Genomic DNA, 24,102 nt, shown 5'->3' on the forward strand with positions numbered 1-24,102 from the left:
AGTGCACTACTTTTGATCAGGGCCCATAGTCAAAAGTAGCAAAACCACATTGGAAAAAGGGTGTCATTTGGGACACAGCCGCTGAGTAATGAATATTCCACTAAGAGGACTCCAGAGGGCTATTGTCTGGTGTTCTATCATCTCTTAAGATCAAAAAGAGAGAGAAAGAGCGAGAGAGGGAGAAAAAAAGGAGGAAAGGGAGCGAGAGAGTGAGTGAGTGAGTGAGTGAGTGAGTGAGTGAGTGAGTGAGTGAGTGAGTGAGTGAGTGAGTGAGTGAGTGAGAGAGAGAGAGAGAGAGAGAGAGAGAGGTGGATGGAGATCAGAAAGTAATCTGCTCTCAGGGAGGTGATTGGTCCTTTATCTGAGAAGCTCAGCTATAAACTCTGGATATCATCCACTAAAAATATTGCATGTATGGGAAATGGAACCAATTTAAATATCCTAGGCTTAGATATCTTTCAATCCCCACCATTCAATCATGTAAATTAGAATTTTTCATGAAAAAAATACCTATTCTCCGTTGCATAAAATCAATGGATTAAACATCAGATTTTTTAAACTGAGACCAGCCATAGAAGAGACAGGACAAAAGCTACAGTAGCACCTTGAGCTCTCCTCGTCCGCAATTCAATCTATTATTCTACAGGAAATTTGATAAAAGCTCTGAATATGAGGATTTTTTTTAACAACTCTGCTCTGTTCCCCTCGACACACCGTTAAATATAAAATCAAACCATTGAAGAGCAGACTTCAAAAACCAGCTATATGAAGTCTCACTTTTCCCACTCAAAGAGCTATCACAACTATATAAACTCCCCTTCAAATGACGCACCATCACAAATGGACAAAAAAAACGAAAATCCTGAGTGTTGCATTTGTCCTCCCGAGGTGGTGGGTAGGCAGGTGCACTCTGTCACCCAGCTAGCCCTTTGAGTAACGTCTGCTACGGTAGCATCTTTCAAAGAGAACTATGGGCCCATATTAACAAAGTGTCTCAATTGCTGATATAGGATCGGTTTTGCCTTTTAGATTTGATTTGAAACAATTATATAGACCCGGGTAACTGATCCTAGATCAGCAATCTTATTTTGAGATGCTTTTTGAATACGGTCATGTGTCATTTGTCCTGTGGGGCCAGGGAGCTAGGCCGGAGGCTCCAAACAAGACAACCTCGAACGGTACGATGTTCATTAGATCTGGACTCCTTTCAACCTCGGTCAACACTCAAATACCAACGGAGAGTTGGTCCCCTAACGGGACCAAAAACCATGGCCTATTTAATAACTGACTCGTGTTGACTATGAGAGCCTTCTAATCTCATTGTCCTTTTCAGCACAGTTCCAGCAACTATGGTGGATTCGAAACCAGGCCAGCTCAGTACAGCTTGGCTTGGCTCAGTAGTCTGAGAAGTCTTCAAGGCACCCTCCCCCTCTATCTCCAGTCCATCTCTTACCCAGGAATGGCCGGTTCTCAGAACTCTCAAAATATAGATCAGATCACCAGGACACCATTCAAAGACCTGCAAGCACACAGACAAGACAGACAGACCAGACAGACCAGACCAGACAGACAAGCGCTCTGGTGCCCCAGACAGACCTCTCAGCCACACTGGTCGTTTGATTGGGTTATCAAGCCCAGCCAGCCTCTGAGGTGGCTGATAAATGAAGTCACCATTCATCCCTCCATCCTCTTCACTGCTGGGGCTAGGGGCGGGAATTGCCTTAGTGACAATGACATTCTTTCAGAGCCACCAAAGAGCAAGTCGAGCTCTGAGTCAGAGAAGCAGGGAAGGAGGGGGACTACAGACAGAGGAACGAGATTACACTGATTTCTATTCCACTGTAGTGTGTTTGATCTTAAATTGCTCTGGCATCGGAACGTACTCTAGTCAACTCGCTGTGTCGCTGTGGCTGTTGTCCTCTCGGTGCCGATTCTCTTTTAGTCTTTTTATTCATGCAGTGGTTTTCTCACGCAAAAGTGGCCCGTTTTGTAGGAGACAAAGAGAAGACGAAGGATAATAGAAGAAGAATATGGAACAGACAGAAACGTTTGAACCTCTATTATAAACTTAAATTCTAGGCTAAAGGTTACTTGTAATACAGCCTTAGTACTTCGGGGGAAACATCCAACCTTCCCAAAAAACAAATCATCTAAATGACGTCCCAATCCTGAGGTGCAGATTACAAGTAATCGAAACACAGTATGAATCACGTAAGTGTAATATAATGAGATGACGAGTACATCCCAATTACTGTGCGCGTCGTGGCACTATTGAGATTACATGTAGGGTTATTAATACATCAAGCAGTAAACAATTCTCTCAAGGAAAATTCAAAACAACACTCCTGACGCCAGCTCTGCGCCACTCTCTCCCCTTTCATTGTCTTCTTACCCATTCCCTTCTTCCTAGTCACTAACTGCTATACAGGCTTGGAGTTGGTCGGGATTGGTTTGGTAAATGTCCCGTATATTTTAAATGAGAAAAACAAATCAAAATGGGAATCATAGGGATGTAAATAATGAAGGAACAGTCCTCTCAAAGTCATAACAACAATCCTGGTGCCAGCTTTGCCCCCAACTCCTTCCCTTACCAGGACTTACTGTGGCAGCACCCTCGCCTGAGAGAGAAAAAAATCTCCATAGCTGACAGAGTGCATTAGACTCTCAGCAAACATGGCTAATACTCATTGTTCTGACGCTGGAGCTGATTAATCCGTTTGAATGTCCCTCAACATGTGACCTGGGGATCAGGGCGCCCGATTGGGTGTTACCAAGAAAGGGGGAATGGGTTTACCGGGGGACTACTTTTGGGATTCTACTTCGTTTTTTGACCTCAATCTTCTCTAATCATTTTGAAGCCATAGACACAGAAGGATTATGGTGGTGTATAGATTATGCTTTTAAACAACGCGTCACACAGGCAGGGAGGAGAACAACAGAAAAACACCAACCAGAGGCAGCACTGTTTTTTTGTTGTAAAGAAATCTCAAAAGGGACATGGATTGGAACATTTATCTGGGGCTGAATGGAGATGGAGGAAGAGAAAATCTCTGATAGATTCGCAGTAGGATTTGTTTACCATCCCATTTCTTTGTCTCGCCCCCCAAGGGGAGAATTTTCCCAGGATTCCCGTGGCTGTGTTTGGGGTTTTAAGGGATGAAAAAAGGCGGAAGGAAGAAAAGCTCATTGGTCTCAGCATCTATCTAGTGCCACAGAAACAGGGGAAAGAGAGCCAAGCTGTCATCCGGGGGGGGGGCAGCGGTATTAGGGAACCAGGACCTAAATGAGTCACAAGGTTCAGTCGGCCTCCTGAACCATAGAAAAACGCCTTTGTCACCTTTTATTCATGTGCTGGCAGCCAAGTGTCTACCTTCATCCGGTTAAATCAATCACCGTTGCATGTGATGGGCCTGGAAGAATGAAACTAACCTCCTATTTAACCTTCATTTCACCAGGTTATCCTGATGAGGTCAGCTTTTGGAAAAGACCGATTTTTCAAGGGATGAAGCTGCACTAAGCTCTCACTCTGCTGCATGTGCCACTACGCCATAGTTTACATACAGTGGTGACATAACATCCATTTAATGCTGCAATATGTAACTTTTTTTGGGAGTGCTGACCAAATTGACGTAGAAATGTGAATTATAGATCTGCCATTCACATTGAGAAAACCTCTAAGAAGTGGTAGATATGTTCTATGTGCGCTATTGCTATGCTTCCTGTGCAGAGAGTTTCATTTTTGCATCTTTTACTTTCCGGTTTTGCACACCAGCTTCAGAAACTGAAAATACTATAGTTTTTGTTTGTGGAAAATATATTTCACAGCGGTTTAGATGATATGATGAGTCTTTACACCATACTTACACACATAAACAGAAATCAAATCAAATATAATTGTATTTGTCACATGCGCCGAATACAACAAGTGTAGACCTTACCGTGAAATGCTTACTCACAAGCCCTTAACCAACAGGGCAGTTCAAGAAGAGTTAAGAAAATATTTACCAAATAAAATAAAGTAACAAATAATAAAAAGTTACACAATAACATAACAATAACGAGGCTATATACAGGGGGTACCGGTACCAAGTCAGTGAGCGGGGGTAAAGGTTAGAGGTCAATTGTACATGTAGGTAGGGATGAAGTGACTATGCATAGATAGTAAACAGTGAGTAGCAGCAGTGTACAAAACAAATGGGGGGGTCAATATAAATAGTCCCGTGGCCACTTGATTAATTGTTCAGCAGTCTTATGGCTTGGGGGTAGAAGTTGTTTAGAAGCCTCTTGGACCTAGACTTGGCGCTCCAATACCGCTTGCCATGCGGTGGCAGAGAAAACAGTCTATGACTTGGGTGACTGGAGTCTTTGACAGTTTTATGGGCTTTCCTCTGACACCGCCTATTATATAGGTCCTGGATTGCAGGAAGCTTGGCCTCAGTGATGTACTGGGCCGTACGCACTACCCTCTGTAGCGCCTTACGGTCAGATGCCGAGCAGTTGCCATAAGAGGCGGTGATGCAACCGGTCAGGATGCTCTCGATGGTGCAGCTGTAGAACTTATTGAGGATCTGGGGACCCATGCCAAATTTTTTCAGACTCCTGAGGGGGAAAAGGCTTTGTCGTTCCCTCTTCACGACTGTCTTGGTGTGTTTGGACCATGATAGATATTTGTTGATGTGGACATAAAGGAACTTGAAACTCTCGACCTGCTCCACAACAGCCCCGTTGATGTTAATGGGGGCCTGTTCGGCCCGCATTTTCCTGTAGTCCACATTCAGCTCCTTAATCTTGCTCACAATGAGGGAGAGGTTGTTGTCCTGGCACCACACTGCCAGTTCTCTGACCTCTTCCATATAGGCTGTCTCATCGTTGTCGGTGATCAGGCCTACCACTGATGTGTCCTCAGCAAACTTAATGATGGTGTTGGAGTCGTGTTTGAACAGGGAGTACAGGAGGGGACTAAGTATTCACCCCTGAGGGGCCCCAGTGTTGAGGATCAGCGTGGCAGACGTGTTGTTGCCTACCCTTACCACCTGGGGGCGGCCCGTCAGGAAGTCCAGGATCCACTTGCAGAGGGAGGTGTTTAGTCCCAGGGTCGTTAGCTTAGTGATGAGCTTCTTGGGCACTATGGTGTTGAACGCTGAGCTATAGTCAATGAACAGCATTCTCACATACTTTTGTCCAGGTGGAAAAGGGCAGTATAGAGTGCGATTGAGATTGCATCATCTGTGGATCTGTTGGGGCGGTATGTGAATTGGAGTGGGTCCAGGGTATCCGGGAGGATGCTGTTGATGTGAGCCATGACCAGCCTCTCAAAGAACTTCATGGTTACTGAGTGCTTACGGGGCGGAAATCATTTAGGCAGGTTATCTTCGCTTCCTTGGGCACAGGGACTATGGTGGTCTGCTTGAAACATGTAGGTATTACAGACTCAGTCAGGGAGAGGTTGAAAATGTCAGTGAAGACACTTGCCAGTTGGTCCACGCATGCTTTGAGTACACGTCCTGGTAATCCATCTGGCCCCGCGGCTTTGTGAATGTTGACCTGTGTAAAGGTCTTGCTCACATCAGCTGCCTAGAGCGTTATCACACAGTCATCCAGAACAGCTGGTGCTCTCGTGCATGCTTCAGTGTTGCTTGCCTCGAAGCGAGCATAAAAGGCATTTAACTCATCTGGTTGGCTCGCGTCACTGGGCAGCTCACGTCTGGGTTTCCCTTTGTAGTCCGTAATAGTCCATAATAGTTTTCAAGCCCTGCCACATCCGACGAGCATCAGAGCCGGTGTAATAGGATTCAATCTTAATCCTGTATTGGATTAAGAGAATTTAGGAGAACTATTAGAATTTTAGCCGCCATTAAATGGTGGAGCATTTTCTGCATAGTGCATAATTTTTCTAAGAGATAACTACATAAAACACAGAGCATGGGAGTGTTGAAGGAAGCAGGTGGTAGGTTTAATGTCATTCTTTCTTGGCAGGCCCAGGCCTGGCTCTTTAAATCTTAGACTTGAAAAGCGGGATAAGGGCTGTCGTGGCATATTTGCTGAGCAATTAGACAACACAAGTGGGCCAAACCATTATATCAACAGAGGGGGGGGGGGGAACGGGGGCCGAAGGGGGAGGAAGGAGGGTGATGGGTTCTTCTTAAGCCTATGCGAATGAGAGGAAGGAAGCATGAGAATGTTCTCAGGAGCATTCAAGTGCACGCTCCCTTCCCTAAAGAACATACTTCCACAGCATCCTGCTGCTAGGGTAGCACTCCTGTCCTGCTATCTGTCTCAATGGACAGACTAGAGGACAGTGTCATGCAGCTGCTGTGGCATTCTTCCACTGTGACCCTCTTCAGAGCAGGTGTCCATTTCTCGCACATATCCGCCGCCCATGCAGTACTTGGCAAGAGCCTGGGGCAGGGGCTGGGTTTGGGGATGGAGCATTGGCCGAGGCTGAGGTTGGGGTTGGGGCTGGGGATGGCGCTGTGGCTGAGGTCAGGGCTGGGGCTGGCTATAGGCTGAGATTGTTTTCCTCCACTATAAAATCTCTGGTCTTCAAACAAATATCCAGATCTTCTCTTCAAAACAGAGATCCAGCCAGTGCCCAGGCTTGTAGCCCAGACTCCCGAGTCCCCAGTCCCCTGATCCGGCAGCCCCCCACTTCACAAGAAATGCTCCAAGAACAACGGCCCAACCAGTGGGGACGGGGAAAAAACAGACCCTCTTTTGTTCCCCTTGCCCCTTCTCTGCGTTCCATTAGGTACATGATCCCACCCCCCCCAAAATGCTTCCACACACTCCTCGCATCCACCCTTCTCCCCCAATTTCCCTTCTCCTCTCCACTTCTTTCCAATGGGTGGTAAAAAAGCTTCTTTTTTTTAAAGTGTGACTTGTGAGGAGGACACAGAGAAGCAGACTAGCAAACACATCCTTCATTTCCTTCAACCCCCATCCCTCTCAACTTAGTCTTGTTCGTATCACAGAGAATAAATTCGGGTAAGTCCGGTGGTGAAGAATGAATCCCCGTGCTAGCTAACCGTCTAGAAGCTCAAGTGGTTTACGTTGCATTGTTTCAAATCAACGATGGCGGGTTAGCCTGTTCATCTGGTTTCTGTTGGGTAGGGGGAGCATGGAACATTAAACCCACAACATCACGTTCTATTACCTTCCGATTCCTCACCACCCACTTTGAAAGGAGGCTTTCCGCTAGTTGATCCCTCACAGTCCGTTTGAACAGAAAAGAGCATCGCTTCACCTTTGTTCTCACCGCGGGGTGTAATAAACCTTACATGGGAGGGTGATAATACCGTATCCCGGGGTAACCTTGAGCGATTGGGTCGGACGGCTATAATGGCATAATAACCTGACATGAGTAATAATTCAGTCACCGTGGGGCTACTGCTGCTGCCAAATGGGGGAGACTGACCGCTGACCGACTAACCACTCCTTCTATGCCATCTGTCCTAGCAACCAAAACAAATGACCACAAGCTAATAAAACAGTTAGCTATTAAAGAGCACATTGATAACAATAGTTGAATCACTTTGGACTGCTACTTCAGCTAGGAGCTAGGAAGGGACCAGGGCAGACCAGACCATTGACTGGTCTGGTCATCTACCCTAGCAACCAAACACTGTCCTGGCCTGAGATTCTTGACCACAAAGTCATATAGCTAGCTAGGTAATAAGGAGCACACATATAGCCTAACACTACTATAACCCTTTGTGAAGCTCCAGGTTTCTTGCATGTTTTGTGTATAGTACAACAAGCCAAACAATATCCTATTACTTAATGTTGGTGTAATGAAACTTTACACAAGGAATCTCGAGAAGAAAGCGCTATTGTTTACAGCAACAGTGAGAATCAACCAAAATAGATTGTTTCTAGTCGAGACAATCGTGTCTGAGTCAGTCCAGAATCAGTCTGTTGTCACAATGTACGGGTCACCTAACCTCGCCACTTTTTCTAAGACATTATAAATCTAGGTCTATGATGTAAACAACTACAGTGTGCAGCTGTGAGGAGAGGAGAGCAGAGGACAGGACAGGAACCTGTCAATCCCCATTAGCACCAGTGGCTAACCAAGTGTGAAACTCTAATTGCGCTTCACCAGCTTGTCACTACTCAGGCGTGTGTGTGTGTGTGTGTGTGTGTGTGTGTGTGTGTGTGTGTGTGTGTGTGTGTGTGTGCGTGCTTGCCTCTCTAAGCAGATTTGAATACATGCATACGTTTATTAAAGGCCCATTTCAGTCAGAAATGTGATTTCCTGTGTTTTATATATATTTCTACACTATGAGTTTGGAATAATACTGAAAATTATGATAATGCCCTTTTAGCGTAAGAGCTGTTTGAAAAGGCTGGTGGAAATGTCGGCTTTTTTGGTGGGATAGTTTTGGCCTGCCTGGTGTGATCACCTAAAGGTAAATTAGTTAATTGACCAATAAGAAAGAGAGTTCCAAACCTCTCTGCCAATAACAGCTAATTTTCAGTTTTCCCCTCCCCACTCCCAGACAGTCCTAGCAAAATTCTTGCTTGAGAATTTGCTCTTTGCTAAGAAGCCATTTTTGTTTCTTTTTGACCGTTTTCATTTAAAACAATCCATGTAAGGTACTTCATTGTTACTCAGAAATGATTTAATATTGAGATACAAATGGCTGCAATGGACCTTTAAAAACCGTGACACATTAAGCCACATCATGTCTGTTGAGCAGGCAGAGACAGCCAAGCAGCAGCGAGACAGAGGGAGGGATATCCTTCACAGTCACCCGGTGGTCCTCACAGAATTAGACAGAACAGTATTATATTGGCTGCGTCCCAAAGGGCATCCTATTCTCTACATAGTGCCCTACTTTTGACCAGAGCCCTGGGAATAGGGTGGGTATCATGAGAGTAGGGCGTCATTTTGGGATGCACACTTTGTGTTTCTATGGTGGTCCCCCTAATGAGACATTCATCTGCCGGCAGTGTGGAGGACAGGGGTGTGACAGAGAAGCTAGACTAAAGCATTTTCACTGTGACGCCTGCCTGGTCCTATGGGAACACACATACACACACGAAACACACACACACACACACAGAGACAGGCCCAGACCCTGGTGACACTAATGGATGTACATGGGCCTCTCTTACTCGCCTGGGATAACTTACATCAGAGCAGGTCATCCCGGCAGTAGCAGACATTCATATTATTGAGTGGCAGACCGGCTACATTCAGATCATGGCTAAATAATATTCTCCATTCAAATCAAGAGTGCTCCAAAGAAAGCATCAAAAACTGCATGATCAAAAGTCTAGTATTCAGACTAGTGACATCTGCCTTTACTAAATGGACACAGCTCCACAAGTGTGACTCCATTCCGTGATTCAATAGCTCCAAATGAAACGTCTTGGCTCGAACGTCCTTCAACACTTCCGTTCTGGACAAATAACGGTTGATTTGACGCACGCAGTCTTCCCAAAAAGAACATTCAAATATGAACGTGTCATAAAAGTTGATATTCAATTCTTCCAGAGGAACAGTTTATGACATCAGCATGACTAGACCAGGCTGAGTGCGTTGGTTGGATGACTGAGACACATTGTCCTGCTGTCTTGGGGGGTTCAAACACAAGCTAGCAACTGCCTGGCAGACGACCGGAGACAGAGAACAAGTCCCTTCTCACAGAATAGTCTGCATGCTTCACCAGCCCACAGTGTTGAATAAGTGGCATTTTCCTCTTCTCCACCCCAGCCTTTCCCATCGCTCTAAGGACCGGCCACTTCTAGGTTTATCATCTACTAGGAAACTGGGACTCTCATAATGCCACATACAAATAAGCGCATGCATGAAAACAAAACACACACACACACACACACACACAGACAGACACACACACAGACACACACACGCACACAGAGACACACACACGTTCAACAGACACACACACAGACACACACACACACACACACAGAGAGGTGAAAGCAGTGAAGAGTAAAGGGCCAGATATCTAGGTCACCAGTCTGGTAAGGTCACTGTGTATTATCTCGTCCCATTTTCAGCAATGGCTGGACGGGTGAGCAACAATGGTCTGCCAGACGACAGCTGTCAACTAAACCGCAAAAGTCACTGAGGTGACAGCAGGAAGTACAGAAAGGTTGAAAAATGACCCGGAACATCAAAGGACAACATTATAACCGGTTGTTTTTCCTCCGTTTTCACAGTAGTGTCCCTTTAAGACAGCTGCCCAGAGGGGGTCTCTCTGGGTCACAAATCTGTAAAGCAATGGTAACAAACTGATCTTACCATTAGATCAGATATAATCCATGGGTCAATAAAAATACAATAAGGAACACCAGGGCAGGGTACACAAGCAACAATCAACAATAGGAGACACAAACACATTTTTGGGCCGCTCTCTCAGGATGCATGCAGATGCCATAGGGTAGGTCAGGGAGTTGTTATCTACTTGAGGAGATGAACAATAGTCTGCTCAGACTGAACAAACACACCTAGAACGTCTGTCACAGCCAGAAGACAGATAAAAGCATTAGTCATTCATCGTTAGTTGTTAGCATTGTATTCATTGGACTGAGAAGTAAAAGTGCCGTGTGTTTTTGTGTGTGTTTGGGTGTGTGTGTGTGTGTGTGTGTGTGTGTGTGTGTGTGTGTGTCTTTCTGTCTGTGTGCGCGTGTGTGTGTTTGTGTGTGTCTGGAAAGTGAAAGTGGCGAGTGTTTGGTTGTGTGTGAGTTTGTTTGTGTTGAAGGGGGGCACTGGGTGCACTATGAATGATTAAGCTTGCCTGACAAGGGGACAGAGTGTGTGTGTGGGGGGAGTAGGGTAAGACATGGGTGGGAATGTTTTTGCAGTAATGCAATTGTTTGGCTTGATTATTAACATCTCGAATACGTGACAGATGGAACAAGGACATCTCCAGGGGGATTATTCTAATTAGAATAATGACAATTTTGAGAAAATGGAGTAAGCTAGATATTGGTGTCAACACATTAAATGAAACACAACATTTGATTTGCACCCGTACATTTTGAGAAATCGAATCAAGCGTGACATTTCGCATGTGAAATAACAGCAAACACATTATTTGATTTCGATCAACTGACCAAATCTACTCGAATACCAAATACCAAACTTGAGTTATGTGCGTAGGCCCTTTACACAAATGCATTACATATTGTCTAACGCTCTGCTCTGCCTCTCTATCTCTCTCTCTCTCTCTCTCTCTCTCTCTCTCTCTCTCTCTCTCCTCGTTACAACGAATACAAGAATTTGTGGAAAACCTTCAGTGAAGTTTTTTTTTTTTTAAGGATTGTCACGCGCATAGCGGCACACACATTTGGGGTGCTGTGGAGTGCACCTTGGGTTGACTATCATTTGTTCAACAGCCATAACCTACAAATGAACAATTGATGCCATCGCAAGTCTAACATTGTTGACAACTTGTCCACCTGACCAACCACACTGATGCACCGACTGATGTACAGGGCTGGTAGGACCAATACACAGACTCCCGATGTTGTGTCCCAACGCTAGCTGTAGGCTACACCTGTTCTGAGTAATATACCACATTTCTGTATCACATAAGAAGTAATCTAAATACTGTTACTGGTTCCATATGTAGGGTATACAACATGCAGTTTAATTGGCTCCGGCAATTTAACGAACACGATGATTCGTTTCTTGATAGCCTCAAGACACCATCTATCCTACGTTCGCACGCATAAACTACTGAATGAACGACAGCGTCATACGATTCTCATTCTGCCTTTGGGATGTTATGGCATAAAAACATGATTTACTTAACTAACCTGCAGTGTGAGGTGCGCTCTTTCTTCCAGGTCCTTGCAGAAGTGTGCTATTTTTCCCCGGTGTGTATTTTCAGTTGGAACCGCGACCGTCCGTTGAGCTTCCACTTGCCTCTGCTGCTTGACTGGTCCTCTCCTCCTCTCTCTCTCTCTCTCTCTCTCATCCGTTCACAAGATAGCGCGCTCTTCAAGCGCGCACACTGCAGCGCCGCTGCGGACGGATGGGGGTGGCCTCGAGCGCTGGACCAATTTGACAAAATAGGTTTCCAAATTCCAAATCGGTCCCCAGTTTCTTTCAACATCACAGATGGAGAACAGCTGTAAGGGGTAATGGATCACGCAGGCTAAAATAATTGTACATGCTGTATTGTATAAATGATTCACAGTTGCTATTGTATTAATCATCTTCTTGAAATGAGAGGGGTGACTGATAGGTTATTTACAAATTTAACCGTTTATAAACCATTTATAATCCGATTTATAATTTTGGATGTATGTGTAATCACGAATTATAATGGAGGTGCATAAACAAAAACAACATATTTACAGTATGCAATGTTTGCCTATTATCTGTTACCCTTCAGGCAGAAACAGCACATTAGTGCCTCTATTTGCAGGATTTCTCCATTTAAAAAATGCACAACATGTTGTCTTAAGTCAACAAAGTCGGAACTGCTGGGCAAGTCTGTCTCACTGTCTATGCTATTAGATAGAGAGCAATCAGGGCAGCTGTTCACCCCATGTTACTGGGGATATACCAGAGACAAAGGGTTGTTCATATTGCAACCATATATGCAGCAGTCTAAGGTACTGCATCTCAGTGCCAGAGGTGTCCCTACAGACACCCTGGTTCGATTCCCGGCTGTATCACAACCGGCCGTGATTGGGAGTCCAACAGGGCGGACCATTGGCCCAGAGTTGTCTGGGTTTGGCCGGAGTAGGCCGTCATTGTAAATAAGAATTTGTTCTTAACTGACTTGCCTAGTTAAAATAATAATAATCTCGAATGCCGGTTCACCGGTATGACCAAAATCACAAACCACTTTTTTTTGGGTTCAAGCACTCAAGAACTGTTGTCCACTAAAGATGCAAATAATCTGTGTGCATCTGCCATATTGTCTGTCCAATATCCGGACGACCTGTCCCTAGAGATTTCTATACAGTTCATCTGTTTCCCGTAACGTGTTGAGGCCAGCAATTAAGGAGAATGAGAGGCTTAATTAAAGATATTGCAGAACAGCTGTATTTCAAGCACCACTCCCTTCTGCCACCAGTTTCCCCGATGTTTCGACAGCGATCAAGCTGTTTTTTACCATCCCTGTAGCTGTCGCTTCTGTCGGAGAAGTCGTTTTCTAAACTAAAACTCATAAAGAACTACCTAAGAAGCATTAGGCTCTCGGTCTGATATGTGCTGAGTAAAATCTACTCATTGCAATGGCGCCGTCATTGCCTTGACCACGGCATTTGTTCACCGATATCCCCTTATACTTTCAATCAGTTGCATTTTTTTTTTCAAGGTCTTTCAGTCCGATTCATGAAGCCCGAGAAACAAACACTTAGCTTCCTAGTACATGGAACATTGTTTATGAATTACTTTTTGGAGCGTTACTCGGGATAAGACCCAGATGCAGACAGCTAGAGTCACAGATGTTTATTGACCCAAACAGGGGGCAGGCAAAAGACAGGTCAAAGTCAGGCAGAGGTCTGTAATCCAAGGCAGAGTCAATAAGGTACAGAACAGCAGGCAGGCTCGGGGTCAGGACAGGCAGAGGTTCGTAAACGGGTCAGAGTCAGGCAGGTACAGAACGGCAGACAGGCTCGGGGTCAGGACAGGCAGAATGGTCAGAACCAGGGAAACTAGGGAACTGTCACGACTTCCACCGAAGTCGGTCCCACTCCTTGTTCGGGCGGTCACCAACCTTCTAGCCATCATTGATCCATTTTTTATTTTCCATTGGTTTTGTCTTGTCTTCCTTCACACCTGGTTCCAATCCCATCAATTACATGTTCTGTATTTAACCCTCTGTTTCCCCTCATGTTCTGTCGGAGATTGTTTTATTGTATGTTTGTGCAAGTCATATGTCGATGTGCGGCGGGTTTTGTACCCACTTCTGTTATTTTTTGTATATTTTGGTTTTTGGAGTTTTATGAGCATTTATTAAACGACTCCGTTTTACCAAGTTTGTTTTCCTGCGCCTGACTTCCCTGCCACTGACACGCACCCATTACAGAATCTCCGACCAATACTATGGAGTCAGCAGGAGAGGGTACCCGGCCATTGAGGTGGAGGAGCGCGTCCAGGAGCATGCAGTTTGACTTTACCATCTTGGTGCCGCCATGGACCGCGTTGTCCAGACATTGGACCGCTGGGAGAGACAGGGAGTTCTTCCAGCGCCAACGCTGTGTGGAGAGAGGGTTAGATGCGGCGTTGGACCAGTTTGAGGAATTCTCCAGCCATTACCGAGTAGGTTTCGACCACCTGCCCGAGGGTGGAGTGGCGGGTGAGCAACTCTACCATCTGAGGCAGGAGACGAGGAACGCCCAGGAGTTCGCCCTGGAGTTTAGGACCCTGGCTGCCAGCGTGGGATGCGCCCTGATTGACCATTATCGTTGCAGTCTGCGCGAGGACGTCTGTCAGGAGCTGGCCTGCAGAGACACCACCCTCACATTTGACCAGCTGGTGGACCTGTCAATCCAGCTGGACAACCTGCTGGTTATTCGCGGACGTTCAGATCGGGGTCTGGTGGTTCCATCCTCCCGCACTCCCTCTCCAATACCCATGGAGCTGGGAGGGGCGGTGCGCAGGGAGACCGGAGGGAGTCCCCGCTCGTGCACCATCTGTGGCCGCAGAGGTCACACGGCCGGTCGGTGCCGGGTTGGTTCCTCTGGGAATTGAGGCAGCAGGCAGGGCGCTCTGGTGTTACCCCAGGTGAGCCAGCACCATTCTCACCCAGAGTCCTCTTTTGTACATATGTTTGTGTCTGTTACGATCCCTGAATTTTCCCCGCATTCCCAGCATAAGGCGCTCGTCAATTCAAGCGCAGCTGGGAATTTTATTGATAGTGCTTTAGCCTATAGTTTAGGGATCCCTATTCTTCCCGTGGATGTGCCCTTCCCCGTTCATGCCTTAGATAGCCGACCATTAGGGTCAGGGTTAATTAGGGAGGTCACCGCACCGTTGGGCATGGTGACGCAGGGGGGTCATACGGAGAGAATTAGTCTCTTCCTTATTGACTCTCCTGTGTTTCCCGTGGTGCTGGGCCTACCCTGGTTAGCTTGTCATAACCCCATTGTTTCTTGGCCAGAGAGGGCTCTCACGGGGTGGTCGCGAGAGTGCTCAGGTAGGTGTTTAGGGGTTTGGTGCTACTACGGTGGAAAGTCCAGACCAGGTGTCCACCGTGCACATTCCCCCTGAATTTGCCGATTTGGCTCTCACCTTCTCCAAAAAGTAGGCGACTCAATTACCACCTCATCGACGGGACGATTTGCGATAGATCTCCTGGTAGACACTGCACTTCCTAGGAGTCATGTGTATCCCCTCTCACAGGCGGAGACGGATGCTATGGAAACATATGTCTCTGAATCCCTCCCAAGTTCGTTTTCCTGCGCCTGACTTCCCTGCCACCGACACACACCCATTACAGGAACAGAACTTGAGCAAGCAGGGAGACAGGACAACACGCTGGTAAGACCTGACAAGACAAGACGAACTGGCAACAGACAAACAGAGAACACAGGTATAAATACACTGGGGATAATGAGGAAGATGGGTGACACCTGTAGGGGGGTGGAGATGAGCACAAAGACAGGTGAAATAGATCAGGGTGTGACACCAGTGATTGCACCAATAATCATGATGAAGCAGTATCTGATGGGATGATCCTTTTCACATCTAAGGCGGCTCTGATGATCTGGTCATGTGACTCTTGAAAGAAGGACATTTCGTCTCAATTCAACCCTGAGCGAGTCAGTGAATCACTCAGGCACAGCCTCTCAGTGCATGTTGATGTTCCAACACATGCATTATCTCTGGTTTAGCACAAGAAGCCATCGGCAGCCTGCCATGGCGTAACCAAAGAATTAGAAGGATTCATTCTAATTCTTTGGATGGAACCAACCATATCATGCTAGACAGTCACTCTACTGGAAATGGTCACTGTCTGCACGCAAGTTACTATGGTGTAACGTTACTCTGTTTGGGAGGGATTAAATATTTCACTTCTGTGTTTGGAGACATTGGATCAGCATTCTTGTCGGATCTTCTGTTAGTACCTTTCATGTAGGGAAGCTAATGGTCCATCATGTATGACATTCCTGGGAGTGTGTAAACTTGCATTTTTATTAGCATTTTTGTATGTTCACTATAGTTACGTTCTTGAAAATGTATCAATTTACCAATTTGGCCACTTGCAGGCCACTTGGGTATATTTGGGCAACTCGTGAGGGACATCTGGGTGACTTCGTGCTAAATGTCATGTACCTCGCTCATTCTTGAAGTTATCAGTCTGAAACTTTGCACATACACTGTTTCCCTCTTGTGGAAACAATCTAAATTACCTCCAGCATCCTATCTGAATGTATGGCTTTTATTTTTCATGTCAAAGATGATGCAATAAAAATAGAAAATGTGTTTTTTTGGTTTGTGTTATCTTTTACCAGATCTATTGTGTTGTTTTTTCCTACATTCATTTCACATTTAGACAACTTCAAAGTGTTTCCTTTCAAATAATATCAAGAATATGCATATCCTTGCTTCAGGTCCTGTGCTACAGGCAGTTAGATTTGGGTGTCATTTGAAAATTGAAAAAAAGGGTCTGATCCTTAACAGGCTTAAATTACCCTGATTTGGCAAAAAAAAAACAACACCCTTAATTTAGCTTCTAACTACCACACACTGGGCAAACCCGCAAGCTGCCTTACTGTGAGTTAGCCAAATTTAGATGTTTGGTTATGTTGAGAACTGGAGCATGTAATAATAATAATGAAATTATTTCAATTGGACAGTTATTATCATTTGGAAAAGGAACAGAAGTAACTGATCCAACATTTGAGAAAATAGGGCCGGGTTAATGTCAGAATACAAGGGAAATGATCTCTCTTGTTTTCAAACCATCTCACTGCTGTTCAGATTTGGATACAGAAAAGCATTATTGGTCCATTATTGTATGAAAAACAATACAAAAACACAGATAATCAATAAAAAGCACAATAACAGGATTTCAGAATGAATACATACCATATACTACTCATAAAGTGTAGCAGTCAGTGTATCCCGTCCTCCTCTCCTGTACCCTGCAGTCCTGTTCAGTTGTAAGGGACCAGGGAAATTAATAGCCTATAATTAAGCCCTATTGTTATTACCGAATTAAGTCATATTCTTTCTATGGACTAGAATGGGATGGTCAATCTAGTAATTATATTTCTATGTCTTCAGTCCTGTCCTCCTATATCCTACTATACACTGCAGCCCTTATGCTCTTTATGAGTAGTAAGGGACCTGGGGACTCCTGCTACTGTATGCGTCTCATAAAAATACAATTTCTGTTGACTTGAATGGGGATGCCCATTGTAGTAATTATTTTTCTATTTCTTCAGTCCTCCACCTGCAGCCCTACGTATTATCAGTTGTAATGGACCATGGTATCCATGCTATGTCTTCCATAGAAATGTAAATACTACAATTACTATCATTATATTTCTATTGACTTAAATGGGTATGCCCATTCTAGTAATTCTATTTCTGTCTTCAGTACTGCTCCTATACCCTGCAGCCCTGCTCATTATCAGTTGTAAGGGACTCCGCCCAGTACCACGTTAGAAAATACTGTAATTGTCCTCCCCTTCTCTCCTTTCAGACTGCCTGCAGATACATCTGTGGATCATCTCAGTCCGAGTAAAATATTCACTTAATTTCCTCCTGGATGCAAATTATCTGGAAAAATACTAAAAGGACTATTACTGTAGGAGTTCATGTATAGAGTATGGGTAGCTATAGGGATGAATGGCCCTCTAGCATGAGCCTACCTGACCTCATTGTTGAGCTATAAAGACAGGTGTAACAATGTTGGTCCTGTTAATGTCAGAGGTCCCTCTGAAGAACAAAACTTCATATTCAAGCACCATCTATAAAACAGACTCAGAAAAGCCCCAAAAACAGATATGTACCTTACTCATCATTTGTTTGATGGCGCTAAATTAAACAGGTCTTATGAATCTGGTGCGTGCAAGCTGAGCGAGTGCAGGCTTCACCACCAGCCAGGAGCCAGGTCTGTTTTCTGAATGAGTCAGTGTTTACCTGCCTTATCACAACAACAAGCTAGGGAGGGATGAGCACAGAGAAGCGAGACGCACACACACACAGAACCATCGTTGCCAAGGAAGCCGACCATGAAATGACCTGGCAGGGATTCTAATGAATGTGATCCCATCTGAATGATGATTATATAACTACATCAAAACCGCAGATCACAAGGGCTGAACTGAAGCCCAAACACACGTATAATGTCAGCATCTAATGTCGGTGCGCTGACATTACACTGCATACTCACCGGAGTTAACTTTAGAGTTTTGACATTAACCTCAACAGGAAGGCTGGTGGATACAACACCCTACAGCTTAATGTTGAAACTGTAGACAGACAACTCCCTTCTTTAGGCTTCTGACAAGGTATAGAAGGGCCTATAGTCCCATATACTTAGTGTTGCCATTTGTTCCGCCATTGTCAAGCCGTACAATATACAGTATACAGATTCCTGTGGGACCAATGAGGGTGTATATAAATATCAATGTCCATGTATGGGACTAGGCTGAGAGAGAAGGCTGAAATAGCCTACCGTATAAGCGACATCCTCTATCTAAAACAACTCCTCCCCCCCGATCCACTATTCACTTCAAAACCAATTAAGAGCTAATGAGCAAGGATATTCACTGCGGCTGAATCCCAGGGATAACTGAGTGCCAGTGACACCCCAAGCGTAAAAACAACATTACGTAACATGACATAAGTGTTCAGATGGAAGGGAGTGAGAACACCGCGTCTGTCAAAATCCAAATCTAAATACACATCAAGATGTGTTCTCAAAACCAATAGAAAAATGCAGAGTACCACTGATATGCTACTGTAATTCCGTTTCAATGAAAGCACCACCTGCCATTACTGTCTGGCATGTCTGTGGCTGTTATCTTCGTGACTCATTATTTCTAAACCCAATTATTGTACGTTCCTAGAGGAAAGGTAATGACTACAGCAACATTAGCAGAGTTGTTGGTGCATAGAGCAATCTAGTTGTATCTTATAGGAGCCTACATATGATATTTCTCATCATATGTAATGATTTATGTTAATACATTATGGGGGTGGGGGTGTGTGTTCTGACACAAGTATGGACTTTGCTGTGCCTCCATGCGTGTAAGCAGGTGCTGGAGAGGAGAGCTGTGGCCGCCCAGTGTTTATGCTCTAGGGAGGGTGTCTGAGCGTCTGAACAGAGACTTGCACAGTCATCTCATCTCACCTTCTCCTTTTGGTTGCATGCTTGACACAGCTGGCTCAGGAAAACACCTTCACACACACACACACACACACACACACACACACACACACACACACACACACACACACACACACACACACACACACACACACACAGCAACAGCTGGCGGCTTCTCATGTGTGTCGATGGTTATATAAGTATGAATATATAAATATGAATCCTCCATAAGCTCAGTAGAATCCCAGTGAATTGAACACCCATGGTGAAAGCTTAGGCATCTGCATTTACATTGCAGTGGAATTTAGAAGTGGGTTGTGAATGTGCTCGTGTGCACATGCCGTGTCACCCGTGTGAAAGCATGGTTAAACAAAACACTAACAAAAACACAACCAGGACATACTCTTCCTTCCTGATGAACAAGTTGTCTGTGAATTGAAAAATCAGCAGCACTCAAAAGATAACATTCATAATAACGAGGCAAGAAGAGACAGTGTTTCAGTGACACACTTTAATTACACAAAACACACACACACACACACACACACACTACAGACCTGAAATCATTCAAATACTTTGAGCGTTTGCTTGAGCTTGCCTGGAGTGCCAGTTGGGCGGGGTTTGTCGAACTATTCTATTGGTTCCATTGCATCGGGCAAGCTCAATCGAGCACAGTTGAGTGTGCGATAGTGTTTGAACACAGGATCTGTTGGAAAACGCTCATGATAACCTGTTATTAGTGGCTCTATAACATCCATGACATCTATAACATTGCTCATGCAGATAAATTATGAAAGAATCTAAATGACTCTGAGCAAAAGAAAATCTCAAAACTTAAACAAAAACAGCATGGATTAAAATCTCCTCTAAAGCTAAAATAATACAGAATTGCAAGACTTCATTTTTGTTCATTCGGGAGCATTTTCAATCTTAATGCATTTTCGAACTATACCCAACACAAATATAAACGCAACATGTAAAGTGTTGGTCCCATGTTTCATGAGCTGAAATAAAAGATCCCAGAAATCTTCTACATGCACAAAAAGCGTATTATCTTTCAGATTTTGTGCACAAATAGTTTTACATCCCTGTTAGTGAGTATTTCTAATTTGCCAAGATAATTCATCCATCTGACAGATGTGGCATATGAAGAAGCTGATTTAACAGCATGATCATTACACAGGTGCACCTTGTGCTGTGGACAATACAAGTTTATTTTACACACCACAGATTTCTCAAGTTCTGAGGGAGCATGCAATCAGTATGCTAACTGCAGGAATGTCAATTAGAGCTATTGCCAGAGAACTGAATGTTAATTTCTCTACCTTAAGTCGCCTCCAACATTGTTTTAGAGAATTCATTAGTACGTCCTCACAACCGCAAACCACACCAACCCTGGACTTCCACATCCGGGCATCTTCATCTGCGGGATCGTCTGAGACCAGCCACCCGGACAGCTAATGAAACTGTCGGTTTGCAGAAGAATTTCTGCACAAACTGTCTGTTATTTAATTAGACAAGTCAGTTAAGAACAAATTCTTATATACAATGACAGCCCACCACGGCCAAACCCGGACAATTGTCTGCCGCCCTATGGGACTCACAATCACGGGCAGATACAGCCCGGATTGAAACTAGGGACTGTGGTGACAACTCTTGCACTGAGATGCAGTGCCTACGACCGCTGTGCCACTCGGGAGGCAGGCATAAGCTAAGGACAACAAGCACAATTGCATTTTAGCAGATGTTATTGCGGGTGTAGCGAAATGCTTGTATAAGCGCCATCCTCTATCTAAACCACTCATTCCCCCCCAATCCACTATTCACTTCAAAACCAATTAAGAGCTAATGAGCAAGGGTATTCACTTCGGCTGAATCCCAGGGATAATTGAGTGCCAGTGACACCCCAAGCGTAAAAACAACATTACGTAACATTACATAAGTGTTCAGATGGAAGGGAGTGAGAACACCGCATCTGTCAAAATCCAAATCTAAATACACATCAAAATGTGTTCTCAAAACCAATAGAAATATGGCGAGTACCATTGATATGGTACTGTAATTCCGTTTCAATGAAAGCACCACCTGCCATTACTGTCTGGCAGGTCTGTGGCTGTTATCTTCGCGAGTCATTACTTCCAAACCCAATTACCGTCCTGGAGGAAAAGTAATGACTACAGCAACTGTAGCAGAGCTGTTTATAGTCACACAGAGGAGTGAACATTTTGAAGCTTATACATCCATATACAATACAGAACCTATTCATCCCGATTAGACCTCGGGGCTTTAAAGCAGCTGTATGTACAAGCTAGCCAGGTCTGTGACTAAAATGTTTCTCAAAATAAAATTATTTCTACAGTATATGTCCAAAATTACACCCTGATGCACAGTTGAAGTCGGACGTTTACATACACTTAGTCATTCAAACTCGTTTTTCAACCACTCCACAAATGTCTTGTTAACAAACTATAGTTTTGGCAAGTCGGTTAGGACATCTACGTTGTGCATGACACAAGTCATTTATCCAACAATTGTTTACAAACAGATTATTTCACTTATAATTCACTGTATCACAATTCCAGTGGGTCAGAAGTTTACAGACACTAAGTTGACTGTGCCTTTTAACAGCTCGGAAAATTCAAGAAAACGATGTCATGGCTTTAGAAGCTTCTGATAGGCTCATTGACATCATTTGAGTGAATGTATTTCAAGGCCAACCTTCAAACTCAGTGCCTCTTTGCTTGACATCATGGGAAAATCAAAAGAAAACAGCCAAGACCTCAGAAAAAAATTGTAGACCTCCACAAGTCTGGTTCATCCTTGGGAGCAATTTCCAAACGCCTGAAGGTATCACGTTCATCTGTACAAACAATAGTTTGCCAGTTTAAACACCATGGGACCACGCAGCCGTCATACCGCTCAGGAAGGAGATGCGTTCTGTCGTCTAGAGATGAACGTACTTTGTAGCGAGAAGTGCAAATCAATCCCAGAACAACAGCAAAGGACCTTGTGAAGATGCTGGAGGTAACAGGTACAAAAGTATCTATATCCACAGCCAAACAAGTCCTATATCGACAAAACCTGAAAGGCCGCTCAGCAAGGAAGAAGCCACTGCTCCAAAACCGCCATAAGAAAGCCAGACTACGGTTTGCAGCTGCACATGGAGACAAAGATCGTACTTTTTTGAGAAATGTCCTCTGGTCTGATGAAACAAAAATAGAACTGTTTGGTCATAATGACCATCATTATTTTTGGAGGAAAATGGGGAAGGCTTACAAGCCAAAGAACTCCATCCCAACCGTGAAGCACTGGGGTGGCAGCATCATGTTGTGGGGGTGCTTTGCTCAGGAGGGACTGGTGCACTTCACAAAATAGATGGCATCATGAGATAGGAAAATTATGTGGATATATTGAAGCAAAATCTCAAGTCATCAGTCACAGGAGGTTTGGTCGCAAATGGACAATGACCCCAAGCATACTTCCAAAGTTGTGGCAAAATGGCTTAAGGACAAGAAAGTCAAGGTATTGGAGTGGCCATCACAAAACCCTGACCTCAATCACAGAGAAAATGTGTGGGGAGACCTGAAAAAACGTGTGCGAGCAAGGAGGCCTACAAACCTGACTAATTTACACCAGCTCTGTGTCACGCCCTGACCATAGAGAGACATTGTTTCTCTATGGTGTAGTAGGTCAGGGCGTGATTAGGGTGTATTCTAGTTTATTATTTCTATGTTGTGTTCTAGTTTATTTTTTCTATGTTGATGTTTTGTATGATTCCCAATTAGAGGCAGCTGGTAATCGTTGTCTCTAATTGGGGATCATATTTAAGTAGCTATTTTTCCCACCTGTGTTATTTTGTGTTTGTGCATGTGCACCGCGTAGTCACGTTTCGTTGTTCATTTATTGTTTTGTTTTGCTTAAGTTCCAATTGTTAATAAAGATGTGGAACTCTCCGTACGCTGCACCTTGGTCCAGTTCTTACGACAACCGTGACACTCTGTCAAGAGGAATGAGCCAAAATTCACCCAACTTATTGTGGGAAGGCTACCCGAAATGTTTGACCCAAGTTAAGCAATTTAAAGGCAATGCTACCAAATACTAATTGAGTATATGTAAACTTCTGAACCACTGGGAATGTGACGAAAGAAATAAAAGCTGAAATAAATCATTCTCTCTACTATTATTTTGACATTTCACGTTCTTAAAATAAAGTGGTGATACTAACTGCCCTAAGACAGGGAATTTTTACTAGGATTAAATGTCAGGAATTGTGAAAAACTGAGTTTAAATGTATTTGGCTAAGGTGTATGTAAACTTCCGACTTCAACTGTATGTACCAATATCACCGCCAATAATGAAACTATCAAATCAAGGATCACTAGCTGCATTGGTGTTAAAACGTGCACGATACAGAAATGTTAAGTGACCCGCCATTATAATAACGCAAGTGACTTTCCAGTCAATTGCATTCTTTCTCTGAGCCGTTCGTTCAAGTAAAACCTTGATACCAACCATTGGACGTGACAACCTAGTGATTGTCAACGTTTGTTTGCATTACATTCTTGTTGTTTACAATGTTTGTTTTACGCGCCTGTTGAAATTGAGTTATTGATTGGTGGTAGATTGGGATCAAGTAAAAAAAGTGAAACCAATTTCAATCAAAAAAACATCCCAGTTATTTTTGTATGAAAATATAAATAATTACAGCGTGAGGATATACTGGCTGTCGTAGCCTTATAGGGGTGCGTGCTTCAGTGTATAGTTGAATCCAGTTTCAGGCGAAGGTGGTGTCATGTTGTTTGGTGGTCAAGCATCAGCCCAGACCCAC

At 44.3% G+C, this 24,102-nt stretch overlaps 1 protein-coding gene across 14 annotated transcripts in view; it reads right to left on the reverse strand.

Annotated features, from left to right (window-relative positions):
* The window catches only part of LOC112252689 (neuronal cell adhesion molecule-like), a 113,183-nt gene extending 101,217 nt beyond the window's left edge, over positions 1-11,966 (reverse strand). For 9 of the 14 annotated variants that reach the window (XM_042323351.1, XM_042323358.1, XM_042323354.1 and 6 more), the window contains exon 1: positions 11,791-11,966. The gene's annotated coding sequence lies outside the window, so the exon portion shown is untranslated. The remainder of the gene's footprint in view (positions 1-11,790) is intronic. The other 5 variants (XM_042323363.1, XM_042323361.1, XM_042323362.1 and 2 more) reach the window with 1 other exon arrangement.
* Between the last annotated feature and the right edge of the window lie 12,136 nt (positions 11,967-24,102).

The sequence above is a fragment of the Oncorhynchus tshawytscha genome, linkage group LG06 (assembly GCF_018296145.1).
Source record: "Oncorhynchus tshawytscha isolate Ot180627B linkage group LG06, Otsh_v2.0, whole genome shotgun sequence".
Lineage (NCBI taxonomy): Eukaryota > Metazoa > Chordata > Actinopteri > Salmoniformes > Salmonidae > Oncorhynchus > Oncorhynchus tshawytscha.